The sequence below is a fragment of the Phyllobates terribilis genome, unplaced genomic scaffold, assembly GCF_046119375.1.
Source record: "Phyllobates terribilis strain yellow unplaced genomic scaffold, ASM4611937v1 Scaffold_4__5_contigs__length_816908805, whole genome shotgun sequence".
Lineage (NCBI taxonomy): Eukaryota > Metazoa > Chordata > Amphibia > Anura > Dendrobatidae > Phyllobates > Phyllobates terribilis.
The window spans coordinates 692,807,612-692,823,775 of NW_027362764.1; the positions used below are offsets into that span (position 1 = coordinate 692,807,612).

Here is a 16,164-nt window from a genome sequence, read left to right on the forward strand (position 1 = left end):
ACCAGCAGGGGTCACTCTCCTCTATGCCTTTTTTCCATTCCTTTTTTCACAAGCGCACACATGCTCCTTTCTTCTTTTCATTTGCTTTCTCTCTTGCGCTATTTAATCCTTGCAAAATACCAGCATCCTTCTCATCACCGTGGGCCTCCAGCATTGTTGCTTATTTACTTTTAATACTAGGCTTCTTTTCACCAGGACCAGCGACTCCCGCATGACTGGAGGCAACCACCGCTGACCTGGAGGCAACCACCGGTAACCTGGAGGCCAGTTTACAGCACAACCCAAGCAAAACACCTTTGCAGGCCACACGACCCCCCCCGAAGAGCAGCTCAAATTCACTCGCAATCATCTCACCGTCTTCCTTCATTCACTCCTGGGCGTTTCGCTCCACCCCAAGTTGCGGGTCCAGCTTGCTCTTTCTGTCACATCCCCGCGATGAACGGTTTAGCCTGCAGGAGACCCTGCGCCGAGCCATTTTTAAACACATCTGTTGCGACAGGTGTTTCATTGCTCAACAAACAACACCTATAGGGACGGCACAGCCTATGCATCGGTCCTTCGGAGACCGCCCCAGAACGGCCAGAGTTCTCGTCCCCACGCGAGCCTGAGGAAGGCTGGCCGGTCGATGGGCCAAGCAGCGTCTACTGGCCATACCACCTTGGATACGTCCGATCTCGGAAGCAAAGCAGAGATGGGTTCGGAAATACTTGGTTGGGACACCTCCTGAGAACACCAGGTATTGTAGACAATTTTGATGACGTTTTGCCATCTTGCCCAGCTCGGCTAGCATGGAGTGGCGCCTTGCTGGACACCGACCTTACGTAAAGTAGAGGCTGGAAGTCCCAAGCCTCCCAAGCCCCCCAAGACCTCTAAGATAAGGACGCAACCCGCCGCCTCTACCAGGCCTCACACCGAGCTCCTTGCCACGGCTAGGAGTGCTTATTGACCCCGCAGCCGGCCGTATGCAAATGATGGCGTTAAAAGCATCTCTCTCGCGTTGTGAAGGGGCCAGGCTTTCAGCAGCTGCCCAGGGGATGGTTTTAGAGGGCGACCGCCTAACGAGGGCCAGCAGAAGTAACGTCTTCTTCTTCAAAAAAGCTTGTGTAACTAACCTAATCAGACAGCTGCCCAGGAGCTAACCTCAGTGCTAGGAAGGAGCGGAGGGAATTGAGGGGGTGGTTCCTGCTAAGGCCCTGAAATAATAATAAGACAGGCAGGAGAGTCTGACGCATGGTGGCGGAAAAGCTGCAGGTGCAAATAGGGAATGTGGTCTCGTGCGAGCAACTTGTGCATGCTCGCTGTGTGTGAGTGTGCGCTTCCTAGGTACGGCGCGCTGCAGACAGTCAAAAGGGTTGCTCCCTTTCATTAAAAGTTAATCCCCGGCTGCAGGCTATTAGAAAGCAACTAACCGCGCTCTACTCACTCTACCCAGGTCTACCGGTGAGTCTCGCTGCTGCTCCCGGCCTGTGGCATTGGCCGCGACGCTGATGTTCCGTCGACAGCGCGGCAGCCGATCAGTGAGCTCAGCGGCTCTGAGCGGGGCGTTCTGTCTACAAGACCTTTTTAAGGAGCCAGCAAAAAAGTGAAGAGAAAGGAAAGCACAAAAGCACCTTGTCTCACTAAGCACTGGAAAGGGCAGCCGGCAACCGGACGTCAAAGTGGAAAAGCAGCAAGTGAGAGGCCTGTCTCTGCCTACGGCCACACCACCCTGAACACACCTGTTCTCGTCTGATCTTGGAATCTAAGCAGGGTTGGGCCTGGTTAGTACTTGGATGGGAGACCGCCTGGGAATACCAGGTGCTGTAGGCTTTTGCTTTTTCTTACTTCCACAAGCAGGGGTCACTCTCCTCTATGCCTTTTTTCCATTCCTTTTTTCACAAGCGCACACATGCTCCTTTCTTCTTTTCATTTGCTTTCTCTCTTGCGCTATTTAATCCTTGCAAAATACCAGCATCCTTCTCATCACCGTGGACCTCCAGCATTGTTGCTTATTTACTTTTAATACTAGGCTTCTTTTCACCAGGACCAGCGACTCCCGCATGACTGGAGGCAACCACTGCTGACCTGGAGGCAACCACCGGTAACCTGGAGGCCAGTTTACAGCACAACCCAAGCAAAACACCTTTGCAGGCCACACGACCCCCCCCCCGAAGAGCAGCTCAAATTCACTCGCAACCATCTCACCCTCTTCCTTCATTCACTCCTGGGCGTTTCGCTCCACCCCAAGTTGCGGGTCCAGCTTGCTCTTTCTGTCACATCCCCGCGATGAACGGTTTAGCCTGCAGGAGACCCTGCGCCAAGCCATTTTTAAACACATCTGATGCGGCAGGTGTTTCATTGCTCAACAAACAACACCTATAGGGACGGCACAGCCTATGCATCGGTCCTTCGGAGACCGCCCCAGAACGGCCAGAGTTCTCGTCCCCACGCGAGCCTGAGGAAGGCTGGCCGGTCGATGGGCCAAGCAGCGTCTACTGGCCATACCACCTTGGATACGTCCGATCTCGGAAGCAAAGCAGAGATGGGTTCGGAAATACTTGGTTGGGACACCTCCTGAGAGCACCAGGTATTGTAGACAATTTTGATGACGTTTTGCCATCTTGCCCAGCTCGGCTAGCATGGAGTGGCGCCTTGCTGGACACCGACCTTACGTAAAGTAGAGGCTGGAAGTCCCAAGCCTCCCAGACCCCCCAAGACCTCTAAGATAAGGACGCAACCCCGCCGCCTCTACCAGGTCTCACACCGAGCTCCTTGCCACGGCTAGGAGTGCTTATTGACCCCGCAGCCGGCCGTATGCAAATGATGGCGTTAAAAGCATCTCGCGCTGTGAAGGGGCCAGGCTTTCAGCAGCTGCCCAGGGGATGGTTTTAGAGGGCGACCGCCTAACGAGGGCCAGCAGAAGTAACGTCTTCTTCTTCAAAGAAGCTTGTGTAACTAACCCAATCAGACAGCTGCCCAGGAGCTAACCTCAGTGCTAGGAAGGAGCGGGAGGGAATTGAGGGGGTGGTTCCTGCTAAGGCCCTGAAATAATAATAAGACAGGCAGGAGAGTCTGACGCATGGTGGCGGAAAAGCTGCAGGTGCAAATAGGGAATGTGGTCTCGTGCGAGCAACTTGTGCATGCTCGCTGTGTGTGAGTGTGCGCTTCCTAGGTACGGCGCGCTGCAGACAGTCAAAAGGGTTGCTCCCTTTCATTAAAAGTTAATCCCCGGCTGCAGGCTATTAGAAAGCAACTAACCGCGCTGTACTCACCCTACCCAGGTCTACCGGTGAGTCTCGCCGCTGCTCCCGGCCTGTGGCATTGGCCGCGACGCTGACGTTCCGTCGACAGCGCGGCAGCAGATCAGTGAGCTCAGCGGCTCTGAGCGGGGCGTTCTGTCTACAAGACCTTTTTAAGGAGCCAGCAAAAAAGTGAAGAGAAAGGAAAGCACAAAAGCACCTTGTCTTACTAAGCACTGGAAAGGGCAGCCGGCAACCGGACGTCAAAGTAGAAAAGCAGCAAGTGAGAGGCCTGTTTCTGCCCACGGCCACACCACCGTGAACACACCTGATCTTGTCTGATCTTGGAAGCTAAGCAGGTGTGGGCCTGCTTAGTACTTGGATGGGAGACCACCTGGGAATACCAGGTGCTGTAGGCTTTTGCCTTTTCTTACTTCCACCAGCAGGGGTCACTCTCCTCTTTGCCTTTTTTCCATTCCTTTTTTCACAAGCGCACACATGCTCCTTTCTTCTTTTCATTTGCTTTCTCTCTTGCGCTATTTAATCCTTGCAAAATACCAGCATCCTTCTCATCACCGTGGGCCTCCAGCATTGTTGCTTATTTACTTTTAATACTAGGCTTCTTTTCACCATGACCAGCGACTCCCGCATGACTGGAGGCAACCACCGCTGACCTGGAGGCAACCACCGGTAACCTGGAGGCCAGTTTACAGCACAACCCAAGCAAAACACCTTTGCAGGCCACACGACCCCCCCGAAGAGCAGCTCAAATTCACTCGCAACCATCTCACCCTCTTCCTTCATTCACTCCTGGGCGTTTCGCTCCACCCCAAGTTGCGGGTCCAGCTTGCTCTTTCTGTCACATCCCCGCGATGAACGGTTTAGCCTGCAGGAGACCCTGCGCCGAGCCATTTTTAAACACATCTGATGCGGCAGGTGTTTCATTGCTCAACAAACAACACCTATAGGGACGGCACAGCCTATGCATCGGTCCTTCGGAGACCGCCCCAGAACGGCCAGAGTTCTCGTCCCCACGCGAGCCTGAGGAAGGCTGGCCGGGCGATGGGCCAAGCAGCGTCTACTGGCCATACCACCTTGGATACGTCCGATCTCGGAAGCAAAGCAGAGATGGGTTTGGAAATACTTGGTTGGGACACCTCCTGAGAACACCAGGTATTGTAGACAATTTTGATGACGTTTTGCCATCTTGCCCAGCTCGGCTAGCATTGAGTGGTGCCTTGCTGGACACCGACCTTACGTAAAGTAGAGGCTGGAAGTCCCAAGCATCCCAAGCCCCCCAAGACCTCTAAGATAAGGACGCAACCCCGCCGCCTCTACCAGGCCTCACACCGAGCTCCTTGCCACGGCTAGGAGTGCTTATTGACCCCGCAGCCGGCCGTATGCAAATGATGGCGTTAAAAGCATCTCGCGCTGTGAAGGGGCCAGGCTTTCAGCAGCTGCCCAGGGGATGGTTTTAGAGGGCGACCGCCTAACGAGGGCCAGCAGAAGTAACGTCTTCTTCTTCAAAGAATCTTGTGTAACTAACCCAATCAGACAGCTGCCCAGGAGCTAACCTCAGTGCTAGGAAGGAGCGGGAGGGAATTGAGGGGGTGGTTCCTGCTAAGGCCCTGAAATAATAATAAGACAGGCAGGAGAGTCTGACGCATGGTGGCGGAAAAGCTGCAGGTGCAAATAGGGAATGTGGTCTCGTGCGAGCAACTTGTGCATGCTCGCTGTGTGTGAGTGTGCGCTTCCTAGGTACGGCGCGCTGCAGACAGTCAAAAGGGTTGCTCCCTTTCATTAAAAGTTAATCCCCGGCTGCAGGCTATTAGAAAGCAACTAACCGCGCTCTACTCACCCTACCCAGGTCTACCGGTGAGTCTCGCCGCTGCTCCCGGCCTGTGGCATTGGCCGCGACGCTGACGTTCCGTCGACAGCGCGGCAGCCGATCAGTGAGCTCAGCGGCTCTGAGCGGGGCGTTCTGTCTACAAGACCTTGTTAAGGAGCCAGCAAAAAAGTGAAGAGAAAAGAAAGCACAAAAGCACCTTGTCTTACTAAGCACTGGAAAGGGCAGCCGGCAACCGGACGTCAAAGTGGAAAAGCAGCAAGTGAGAGCCCTGTCTCTGCCTACGGCCACACCACCCTGAACACGCCTGTTCTCGTCTGATCTTGGAAGCTAAGCAGGGGTGGGCCTGGTTAGTACTTGAATGGGAGACCGCCTGGGAATACCAGGTGCTGTAGGCTTTTGCTTTTTCTTACTTCCACCAGCAGGGGTCACTCTCCTCTATGCCTTTTTTCCATTCCTTTTTTCACAAGCGCACACATGCTCCTTTCTTCTTTTCATTTGCTTTCTCTCTTGCGCTATTTAATCCTTGCAAAATACCAGCATCCTTCTCATCACCGTGGGCCTCCAGCATTGTTGCTTATTTACTTTTAATACTAGGCTTCTTTTCACCAGGACCAGCGACTCCCGCATGACTGGAGGCAACCACCGGTAACCTGGAGGCCAGTTTACAGCACAACCCAAGCAAAACACCTTTGCAGGCCACACGACCCCCCCGAAGAGCAGCTCAAATTCACTCGCAACCATCTCACCCTCTTCCTTCATTCACTCCTGGGCGTTTCGCTCCACCCCAAGTTGCGGGTCCAGCTTGCTCTTTCTGTCACATCCCCGCGATGAACGGTTTAGCCTGCAGGAGACCCTGCGCCGAGCCATTTTTAAACACATCTGATGCGGCAGGTGTTTCATTGCTCAACAAACAACACCTATAGGGACGGCACAGCCTATGCATCGGTCCTTCGGAGACCGCCCCAGAACGGCCAGAGTTCTCGTCCCCACGCGAGCCTGAGGAAGGCTGGCCGGGCGATGGGCCAAGCAGCATCTACTGGCCATACCACCTTGGATACGTCCGATCTCGGAAGCAAAGCAGAGATGGGTTCGGAAATACTTGGTTGGGACACCTCCTGAGAACACCAGGTATTGTAGACAATTTTGATGACGTTTTGCCATCTTGCCCAGCTCGGCTAGCATTGAGTGGCGCCTTGCTGGACACCGACCTTACGTAAAGTAGAGGCTGGAAGTCCCAAGCATCCCAAGCCCCCCAAGACCTCTAAGATAAGGACGCAACCCCGCCGCCTCTACCAGGCCTCACACCGAGCTCCTTGCCACGGCTAGGAGTGCTTATTGACCCCGCAGCCGGCCGTATGCAAATGATGGCGTTAAAAGCATCTCGCGCTGTGAAGGGGCCAGGCTTTCAGCAGCTGCCCAGGGGATGGTTTTAGAGGGCGACCGCCTAACGAGGGCCAGCAGAAGTAACGTCTTCTTCTTCAAAGAATCTTGTGTAACTAACCCAATCAGACAGCTGCCCAGGAGCTAACCTCAGTGCTAGGAAGGAGCGGGAGGGAATTGAGGGGGTGGTTCCTGCTAAGGCCCTGAAATAATAATAAGACAGGCAGGAGAGTCTGACGCATGGTGGCGGAAAAGCTGCAGGTGCAAATAGGGAATGTGGTCTCGTGCGAGCAACTTGTGCATGCTCGCTGTGTATGAGTGTGCGCTTCCTAGGTACGGCGCGCTGCAGACAGTCAAAAGGGTTGCTCCCTTTCATTAAAAGTTAATCCCCGGCTGCAGGCTATTAGAAAGCAACTAACCGCGCTCTACTCACCCTACCCAGGTCTACCGGTGAGTCTCGCCGCTGCTCCCGGCCTGTGGCATTGGCCGCGACGCTGACGTTCCGTCGACAGCGCGGCAGCCGATCAGTGAGCTTAGCGGCTCTGAGCGGGGCGTTCTGTCTACAAGACCTTTTTAAGGAGCCAGCAAAAAAGTGAAGAGAAAAGAAAGCACAAAAGCACCTTGTCTTACTAAGCACTGGAAAGGGCAGCCGGCAACCGGACGTCAAAGTGGAAAAGCAGCAAGTGAGAGGCCTGTCTCTGCCTATGGCCACACCACCCTGAACACGCCCGATCTCGTCTGATCTTGGAAGCTAAGCAGGGTTGGGCCTGCTTAGTACTTGGATGGGAGGCCGCCTGGGAATACCAGGTGCTGTAGGCTTTTGCTTTTTCTTACTTCCACAAGCAGGGGTCACTCTCCTCTATGCCTTTTTTCCATTCCTTTTTTCACAAGCGCACACATGCTCCTTTCTTCTTTTCATTTGCTTTCTCTCTTGCGCTATTTAATCCTTGCAAAATACCAGCATCCTTCTCATCACCGTGGACCTCCAGCATTGTTGCTTATTTACTTTTAATACTAGGCTTCTTTTCACCAGGACCAGCGACTCCCGCATGACTGGAGGCAACCACCGCTGACCTGGAGGCAACCACCGGTAACCTGGAGGCCAGTTTACAGCACAACCCAAGCAAAACACCTTTGCAGGCCACACGACCCCCCCGAAGAGCAGCTCAAATTCACTCGCAACCATCTCACCCTCTTCCTTCATTCACTCCTGGGCGTTTCGCTCCACCCCAAGTTGCGGGTCCAGCTTGCTCTTTCTGTCACATCCCCGCGATGAACGGTTTAGCCTGCAGGAGACCCTGCGCCGAGCCATTTTTAAACACATCTGATGCGGCAGGTGTTTCATTGCTCAACAAACAACACCTATAGGGACGGCACAGCCTATGCATCGGTCCTTCGGAGACCGCCCCAGAACGGCCAGAGTTCTCGTCCCCACGCGAGCCTGAGGAAGGCTGGCCGGGCGATGGGCCAAGCAGCGTCTACTGGCCATACCACCTTGGATACGTCCGATCTCAGAAGCAAAGCAGAGATGGGTTCGGAAATACTTGGTTGGGACACCTCCTGAGAACACCAGGTATTGTAGACAATTTTGATGACGTTTTGCCATCTTGCGCAGCTCGGCTAGCATTGAGTGGCGCCTTGCTGGACACCGACCTTACGTAAAGTAGAGGCTGGAATTCCCAAGCCTCCCAAGCCCCCCAAGACCTCTAAGATAAGGACGCAACCCCGCCGCCTCTACCAGGCCTCACACCGAGCTCCTTGCCACGGCTAGGAGTGCTTATTGACCCCGCAGCCGGCCGTATGCAAATGATGGCGTTAAAAGCATCTCGCGCTGTGAAGGGGCCAGGCTTTCAGCAGCTGCCCAGGGGATGGTTTTAGAGGGCGACCGCCTAACGAGGGCCAGCAGAAGTAACGTCTTCTTCTTCAAAGAAGCTTGTGTAACTAACCCAATCAGACAGCTGCCCAGGAGCTAACCTCAGTGCTAGGAAGGAGCGGGAGGGAATTGAGGGGGTGGTTCCTGCTAAGGCCCTGAAATAATAATAAGACAGGCAGGAGAGTCTGACGCATGGTGGCGGAAAAGCTGCAGGTGCAAATAGGGAATGTGGTCTCGTGCGAGCAACTTGTGCATGCTCGCTGTGTGTGAGTGTGCGCATCCTAGGTACGGCGCGCTCCAGACAGTCAAAAGGGTTGCTCCCTTTCATTAAAAGTTAATCCCCGGCTGCAGGCTATTAGAAAGCAACTAACCGCGCTCTACTCACCCTACCCAGGTCTACCGGTGAGTCTCGCCGCTGCTCCCGGCCTGTGGCATTGGCCGCGACGCTGACGTTCCGTCGACAGCGCGGCAGCCGATCAGTGAGCTCAGCGGCTGTGAGCGGGGCGTTCTGTCTACAAGACCTTTTTAAGGAGCCAGCAAAAAAGTGAAGAGAAAGGAAAGCATAAAAGCACCTTGTCTTACTAAGCACTGGAAAGGGCAGCCGGCAACCGGACGTCAAAGTAGAAAAGCAGCAAGTGAGAGGCTTGTCTCCGCCTATGGCCACACCACCCTGAACACGCCTGATCTCGTCTGATCTCCGATTATAAGCAGGGTTGGGCCTGGTTAGTACTTGGATGGGAGACCGCCTGGGAATACCAGGTGCTGTAGGCTTTTGCTTTTTCTTACTTCCACCAGCAGGGGTCACTCTCCTCTATGCCTTTTTTCCATTCCTTTTTTCACAAGCGCACACATGCTCCTTTCTTCTTTTCATTTGCTTTCTCTCTTGCGCTATTTAATCCTTGCAAAATACCAGCATCCTTCTCATCACCGTGGGCCTCCAGCATTGTTGCTTATTTACTTTTAATACTAGGCTTCTTTTCACCAGGACCAGCGACTCCCGCATGACTGGAGGCAACCACCGCTGACCTGGAGGCAACCACCGGTAACCTGGAGGCCAGTTTACAGCACAACCCAAGCAAAACACCTTTGCAGGCCACACGACCCCCCCGAAGAGCAGCTCAAATTCACTCGCAACCATCTCACCCTCTTCCTTCATTCACTCCTGGGCGTTTCGCTCCACCCCAAGTTGCGGGTCCAGCTTGCTCTTTCTGTCACATCCCCGCGATGAACGGTTTAGCCTGCAGGAGACCCTGCGCCGAGCCATTTTTAAACACATCTGATGCGGCAGGTGTTTCATTGCTCAACAAACAACACCTATAGGGACGGCACAGCCTATGCATCGGTCCTTCGGAGACCGCCCCAGAACGGCCAGAGTTCTCGTCCCCACGCGAGCCTGAGGAAGGCTGGCCGGGCGATGGGCCAAGCAGCGTCTACTGGCCATACCACCTTGGATACGTTCGATCTCGGAAGCAAAGCAGAGATGGGTTCGGAAATACTTGGTTGGGACACCTCCTGAGAACTCCAGGTATTGTAGACAATTTTGATGACGTTTTGCCATCTTGCCCAGCTCGGCTAGCATTGAGTGGCGCCTTGCTGGACACCGACCTTACGTAAAGTAGAGGCTGGAAGTCCCAAGCCTCCCAAGCCCCCCAAGACCTCTAAGATAAGGACGCAACCCCGCCGCCTCTACCAGGCCTCACACCGAGCTCCTAGCCACGGCTAGGAGTGCTTATTGACCCCGCAGCCGGCCGTATGCAAATGATGGCGTTAAAAGCATCTCGCGCTGTGAAGGGGCCAGGCTTTCAGCAGCTGCCCAGGGGATGGTTTTAGAGGGCGACCGCCTAACGAGGGCCAGCAGAAGTAACGTCTTCTTCTTCAAAGAAGCTTGTGTAACTAACCCAATCAGACAGCTGCCCAGGAGCTAACCTCAGTGCTAGGAAGGAGCGGGAGGGAATTGAGGGGGTGGTTCCTGCTAAGGCCCTGAAATAATAATAAGACAGGCAGGAGAGTCTGACGCATGGTGGCGGAAAAGCTGCAGGTGCAAATAGGGAATGTGGTCTCGTGCGAGCAACTTGTGCATGCTCGCTGTGTGTGAGTGTGCGCTTCCTAGGTACGGCGCGCTGCAGACAGTCAAAAGGGTTGCTCCCTTTCATTAAAAGTTAATCCCCGGCTGCAGGCTATTAGAAAGCAACTAACCGCGCTCTACTCACCCTACCCAGGTCTACCGGTGAGTCTCGCCGCTGCTCCCGGCCTGTGGCATTGGCCGCGATGCTGACGTTCCGTCGAAAGCGCGGCAGCCGATCAGTGAGCTCAGCGGCTCTGAGCGGGGCGTTCTGTCTACAAGACCTTTTTAAGGAGCCAGCAAAAAAGTGAAGAGAAAGGAAAGCACAAAAGCACCTTGTCTTACTAAGCACTGGAAAGGGCAGCCGGCAACCGGACGTCAAAGTGGAAAAGCAGCAAGTGAGAGGCCTGTCTCTGCCTACGGCCACACCACCCTGAACATGCCCGATCTTGTCTGATCTTGGAAGCTAAGCAGGGTTGGGCCTGGTTAGTACTTGGATGGGAGACCACCTGGGAATACCAGGTGCTGTAGGCTTTTGCTTTTTCTTACTTCCACCAGCAGGGGTCACTCTCCTCTATGCCTTTTTTCCATTCCTTTTTTCACAAGCGCACACATGCTCCTTTCTTCTTTTCATTTGCTTTCTCTCTTGCGCTATTTAATCCTTGCAAAATACCAGCATCCTTCTTATCACCGTGGGCCTCCAGCATTGTTGCTTATTTACTTTTAATACAGGCTTCTTTTCACCAGGACCAGCGACTCCCGCATGACTGGAGGCAACCACCGCTGACCTGGAGGCAACCACCGGTAACCTGGAGGCCAGTTTACAGCACAACCCAAGCAAAACACCTTTGCAGGCCACACAACCCCCCCGAAGAGCAGCTCAAATTCACTCGCAACCATCTCACCCTCTTCCTTCATTCACTCCTGGGCGTTTCGCTCCACCCCAAGTTGCGGGTCCAGCTTGCTCTTTCTGTCACATCCCCGCGATGAACGGTTTAGCCTGCAGGAGACCCTGCGCCGAGCCATTTTTAAACACATCTGATGCGGCAGGTGTTTCATTGCTCAACAAACAACACCTATAGGGACGGCACAGCCTATGCATCAGTCCTTCGGAGACCGCCCCAGAACGGCCAGAGTTCTCGTCCCCACGCGAGCCTGAGGAAGGCTGGCCGGGCGATGGGCCAAGCAGCGTCTACTGGCCATACCACCTTGGATACGTCCGATCTCGGAAGCAAAGCAGAGATGGGTTCGGAAATACTTGGTTGGGACACCTCCTGAGAACACCAGGTATTGTAGACAATTTTGATGACGTTTTGCCATCTTGCCCAGCTCGGCTAACATTGAGTGGCGCCTTGCTGGACACCGACCTTACGTAAAGTAGAGGCTGGAAGTCCCAAGCCTCCCAAGCCCCCCAAGACCTCTAAGATAAGGACGCAACCCCGCCGCCTCTACCAGGCCTCACACCGAGCTCCTTGCCACGGCTAGGAGTGCTTATTGACCCCGCAGCCGGCCGTATGCAAATGATGGCGTTAAAAGCATCTCGCGCTGTGAAGGGGCCAGGCTTTCAGCAGCTGCCCAGGGGATGGTTTTAGAGGGCGACCGCCTAACGAGGGCCAGCAGAAGTAACGTCTTCTTCTTCAAAGAAGCTTGTGTAACTAACCCAATCAGACAGCTGCCCAGGAGCTAACCTCAGTGCTAGGAAGGAGCGGGAGGGAATTGAGGGGGTGGTTCCTGCTAAGGCCCTGAAATAATAATAAGAGAGGCAGGAGAGTCTGACGCATGGTGGCGGAAAAGCTGCAGGTGCAAATAGGGAATGTGGTCTCGTGCGAGCAACTTGTGCATGCTCGCTGTGTGTGAGTGTGCGCTTCCTAGGTACGGCGCGCTGCAGACAGTCAAAAGGGTTGCTCCCTTTCATTAAAAGTTAATCCCTGGCTGCAGGCTATTAGAAAGCAACTAACCGCGCTCTACTCACCCTACCCAGGTCTACCGGTGAGTCTCGCCGCTGCTCCCGGCCTGTGGCATTGGCCGCGACGCTGACGTTCCGTCGACAGCGCGGCAGCCGATCAGTGAGCTCAGCGGCTCTGAGCGGGGCGTTCTGTCTACAAGACCTTTTTAAGGAGCCAGCAAAAAAGTGAAGAGAAAGGAAAGCACAAAAGCACCTTGTCTTACTAAGCACTGGAAAGGGCAGCCGGCAACCGGACGTCAAAGTGGAAAAGCAGCAAGTGAGAGGCCTGTCTCTGCCTACGGCCACACCACCCTGAACATGCCCGATCTTGTCTGATCTTGGAAGCTAAGCAGGGTTGGGCCTGGTTAGTACTTGGATGGGAGACCACCTGGGAATACCAGGTGCTGTAGGCTTTTGCTTTTTCTTACTTCCACCAGCAGGGGTCACTCTCCTCTATGCCTTTTTTCCATTCCTTTTTTCACAAGCGCACACATGCTCCTTTCTTCTTTTCATTTGCTTTCTCTCTTGCGCTATTTAATCCTTGCAAAATACCAGCATCCTTCTTATCACCGTGGGCCTCCAGCATTGTTGCTTATTTACTTTTAATACAGGCTTCTTTTCACCAGGACCAGCGACTCCCGCATGACTGGAGGCAACCACCGCTGACCTGGAGGCAACCACCGGTAACCTGGAGGCCAGTTTACAGCACAACCCAAGCAAAACACCTTTGCAGGCCACACAACCCCCCCGAAGAGCAGCTCAAATTCACTCGCAACCATCTCACCCTCTTCCTTCATTCACTCCTGGGCGTTTCGCTCCACCCCAAGTTGCGGGTCCAGCTTGCTCTTTCTGTCACATCCCCGCGATGAACGGTTTAGCCTGCAGGAGACCCTGCGCCGAGCCATTTTTAAACACATCTGATGCGGCAGGTGTTTCATTGCTCAACAAACAACACCTATAGGGACGGCACAGCCTATGCATCAGTCCTTCGGAGACCGCCCCAGAACGGCCAGAGTTCTCGTCCCCACGCGAGCCTGAGGAAGGCTGGCCGGGCGATGGGCCAAGCAGCGTCTACTGGCCATACCACCTTGGATACGTCCGATCTCGGAAGCAAAGCAGAGATGGGTTCGGAAATACTTGGTTGGGACACCTCCTGAGAACACCAGGTATTGTAGACAATTTTGATGACGTTTTGCCATCTTGCCCAGCTCGGCTAACATTGAGTGGCGCCTTGCTGGACACCGACCTTACGTAAAGTAGAGGCTGGAAGTCCCAAGCCTCCCAAGCCCCCCAAGACCTCTAAGATAAGGACGCAACCCCGCCGCCTCTACCAGGCCTCACACCGAGCTCCTTGCCACGGCTAGGAGTGCTTATTGACCCCGCAGCCGGCCGTATGCAAATGATGGCGTTAAAAGCATCTCGCGCTGTGAAGGGGCCAGGCTTTCAGCAGCTGCCCAGGGGATGGTTTTAGAGGGCGACCGCCTAACGAGGGCCAGCAGAAGTAACGTCTTCTTCTTCAAAGAAGCTTGTGTAACTAACCCAATCAGACAGCTGCCCAGGAGCTAACCTCAGTGCTAGGAAGGAGCGGGAGGGAATTGAGGGGGTGGTTCCTGCTAAGGCCCTGAAATAATAATAAGAGAGGCAGGAGAGTCTGACGCATGGTGGCGGAAAAGCTGCAGGTGCAAATAGGGAATGTGGTCTCGTGCGAGCAACTTGTGCATGCTCGCTGTGTGTGAGTGTGCGCTTCCTAGGTACGGCGCGCTGCAGACAGTCAAAAGGGTTGCTCCCTTTCATTAAAAGTTAATCCCTGGCTGCAGGCTATTAGAAAGCAACTAACCGCGCTCTACTCACCCTACCCAGGTCTACCGGTGAGTCTCGCCGCTGCTCCCGGCCTGTGGCATTGGCCGCGACGCTGACGTTCCGTCGACAGCGCGGCAGCCGATCAGTGAGCTCAGCGGCTCTGAGCTGGGCGTTCTGTCTACAAGACCTTTTTAAGGAGCCAGCAAAAAAGTGAAGAGAAAGGAAAGCACAAAAGCACCTTGTCTTACTAAGCACTGGAAAGGGCAGCCGGCAACCGGACGTCAAAGTGGAAAAGCAGCAAGTGAGAGTCTTGTCTCTGCCTACGGCCACACCACCCTGAACACGCCCGATCTCGTCTGATCTTGGAAGCTAAGCAGGGTCAGGCCTGGTTAGTACTTGGATGGGAGACCGCCTGGGAATACCAGGTGCTGTAGGCTTTTGCTTTTTCTTACTTCCACCAGCAGGGGTCACTCTCCTCTATGCCTTTTTTCCATTCCTTTTTTCACAAGCGCACACATGCTCCTTTCTTCTTTTCATTTGCTTTCTCTCTTGCGCTATTTAATCCTTGCAAAATACCAGCATCCTTCTCATCACCGTGGGCCTCCAGCATTGTTGCTTATTTACTTTTAATACTAGGCTTCTTTTCACCAGGACCAGCGACTCCCGCATGACTGGAGGCAACCACCGCTGACCTGGAGGCAACCACCGGTAACCTGGAGGCCAGTTTACAGCACAACCGAAGCAAAACACCTTTGCAGGCCACACGACCCCCCCGAAGAGCAGCTCAAATTCACTCGCAACCATCTCACCCTCTTCCTTCATTCACTCCTGGGCGTTTCGCTCCACCCCAAGTTGCGGGTCCAGCTTGCTCTTTCTGTCACATCCCCGCGATGAATGGTTTAGCCTGCAGGAGACCCTGCACCGAGCCATTTTTAAACACATCTGATGCGGCAGGTGTTTCATTGCTCAACAAACAACACCTATAGGGACGGCACAGCCTATGCATCGGTCCTTCAGAGACCGCCCCAGAACGGCCAGAGTTCTCGTCCCCACGCGAGCCTGAGGAAGGCTGGCCGGGCGATGGGCCAAGCAGCGTCTACTGGCCATACCACCTTGGATACGTCCGATCTCGGAAGCAAAGCAGAGATGGGTTTGGAAATACTTGGTTGGGACACCTCCTGAGAACACCAGGTATTGTAGACAATTTTGATGACGTTTTGCCATCTTGCCCAGCTCGGCTAGCATTGAGTGGCGCCTTGCTGGACACCGACCTTACGTAAAGTAGAGGCTGGAAGTCCCAAGCCTCCCAAGCCCCCCAAGACCTCTAAGAGACTCAGAAAGAGAATAGGAGGGATCCAATGGCTGGATGTCCTTAAGGACAAAAATGTCCAGGAAGGATGGGAAATTTTTAAAAATGAGATTCTCAAAGCACAATCGTTAACAATCCCGAAAAGTAGGAAGAATGGGAAGCATTTAAGGAAACCAGGATGGATGAACACAGAACTTAAACACATGCTAAAAAGAAAGAAAGAAATGTTTATTAAATGGAAAGAGGGAGGCATATCTAAAGAAGATTATAATGCAGTCTGCAGATCCTGCAGGGGACGTATCAGGTTAGCTAAAGCTGACAATGAATTAAGGCTTGCAAGAGATGTCAAAAGCAATAAAAAAGGATTTTGGGGGTATGTCAAAAGTAAAAGAAAAGTCAAAGATGCTATAGGATTTTTACAGGATGAAAATGGAGAAATGGTAAGAGAGGATGTTGAGAAGGCCGAACTTTTTAATTCCTATTTTGCATCTGTTTTCCCTCAGAAAGAAAATGTAACATCAACTGATCTTCACTGTCCTTTTAAAGGAATAGAGGAATCCAAGTTATCTGTAAACAGAAAGATTGTGAGGGAATATTTAGCTAACATAAATGAGTTCAAGTCTCCAGGTCCAGATGAATTACACCCCAGAGTACTGAAGGAGATCGTAGAAGAAATTTTAGAACCACTCTCCATAATCTTTGAAAATTCTTGGAGAACAGGAGAAGTC

General features: G+C 53.5%; 7 non-coding genes and 1 pseudogene across 7 annotated transcripts; all 8 read left to right on the plus strand.

Moving 5' to 3' along the window:
* The first annotated feature begins 1,690 nt into the window (after positions 1–1,690).
* LOC141266795 (5S ribosomal RNA) lies at positions 1,691–1,809 on the plus strand. The gene has a single exon (XR_012320819.1). It is a non-coding gene; the product is annotated as a 5S ribosomal RNA (ribosomal RNA).
* Positions 1,810–3,518: 1,709 nt separating this feature from the next.
* Positions 3,519–3,637, plus strand: LOC141268728 (5S ribosomal RNA; annotated as a pseudogene).
* Positions 3,638–5,343: 1,706 nt separating this feature from the next.
* On the plus strand, positions 5,344–5,462 carry LOC141266880 (5S ribosomal RNA). Its single transcript, XR_012320901.1, has one exon. It is a non-coding gene; the product is annotated as a 5S ribosomal RNA (ribosomal RNA).
* A 1,685-nt stretch (positions 5,463–7,147) lies between these two features.
* Positions 7,148–7,266, plus strand: LOC141266483 (5S ribosomal RNA). The gene has a single exon (XR_012320520.1). It is a non-coding gene; the product is annotated as a 5S ribosomal RNA (ribosomal RNA).
* Positions 7,267–8,972: 1,706 nt separating this feature from the next.
* Positions 8,973–9,091, plus strand: LOC141266951 (5S ribosomal RNA). The gene has a single exon (XR_012320970.1). It is a non-coding gene; the product is annotated as a 5S ribosomal RNA (ribosomal RNA).
* A 1,706-nt stretch (positions 9,092–10,797) lies between these two features.
* LOC141266210 (5S ribosomal RNA) lies at positions 10,798–10,916 on the plus strand. The gene has a single exon (XR_012320263.1). It is a non-coding gene; the product is annotated as a 5S ribosomal RNA (ribosomal RNA).
* A 1,705-nt stretch (positions 10,917–12,621) lies between these two features.
* Positions 12,622–12,740, plus strand: LOC141266211 (5S ribosomal RNA). The gene has a single exon (XR_012320264.1). It is a non-coding gene; the product is annotated as a 5S ribosomal RNA (ribosomal RNA).
* Positions 12,741–14,445: 1,705 nt separating this feature from the next.
* Positions 14,446–14,564, plus strand: LOC141266187 (5S ribosomal RNA). Its single transcript, XR_012320241.1, has one exon. It is a non-coding gene; the product is annotated as a 5S ribosomal RNA (ribosomal RNA).
* The last annotated feature ends 1,600 nt before the right edge of the window (positions 14,565–16,164 follow it).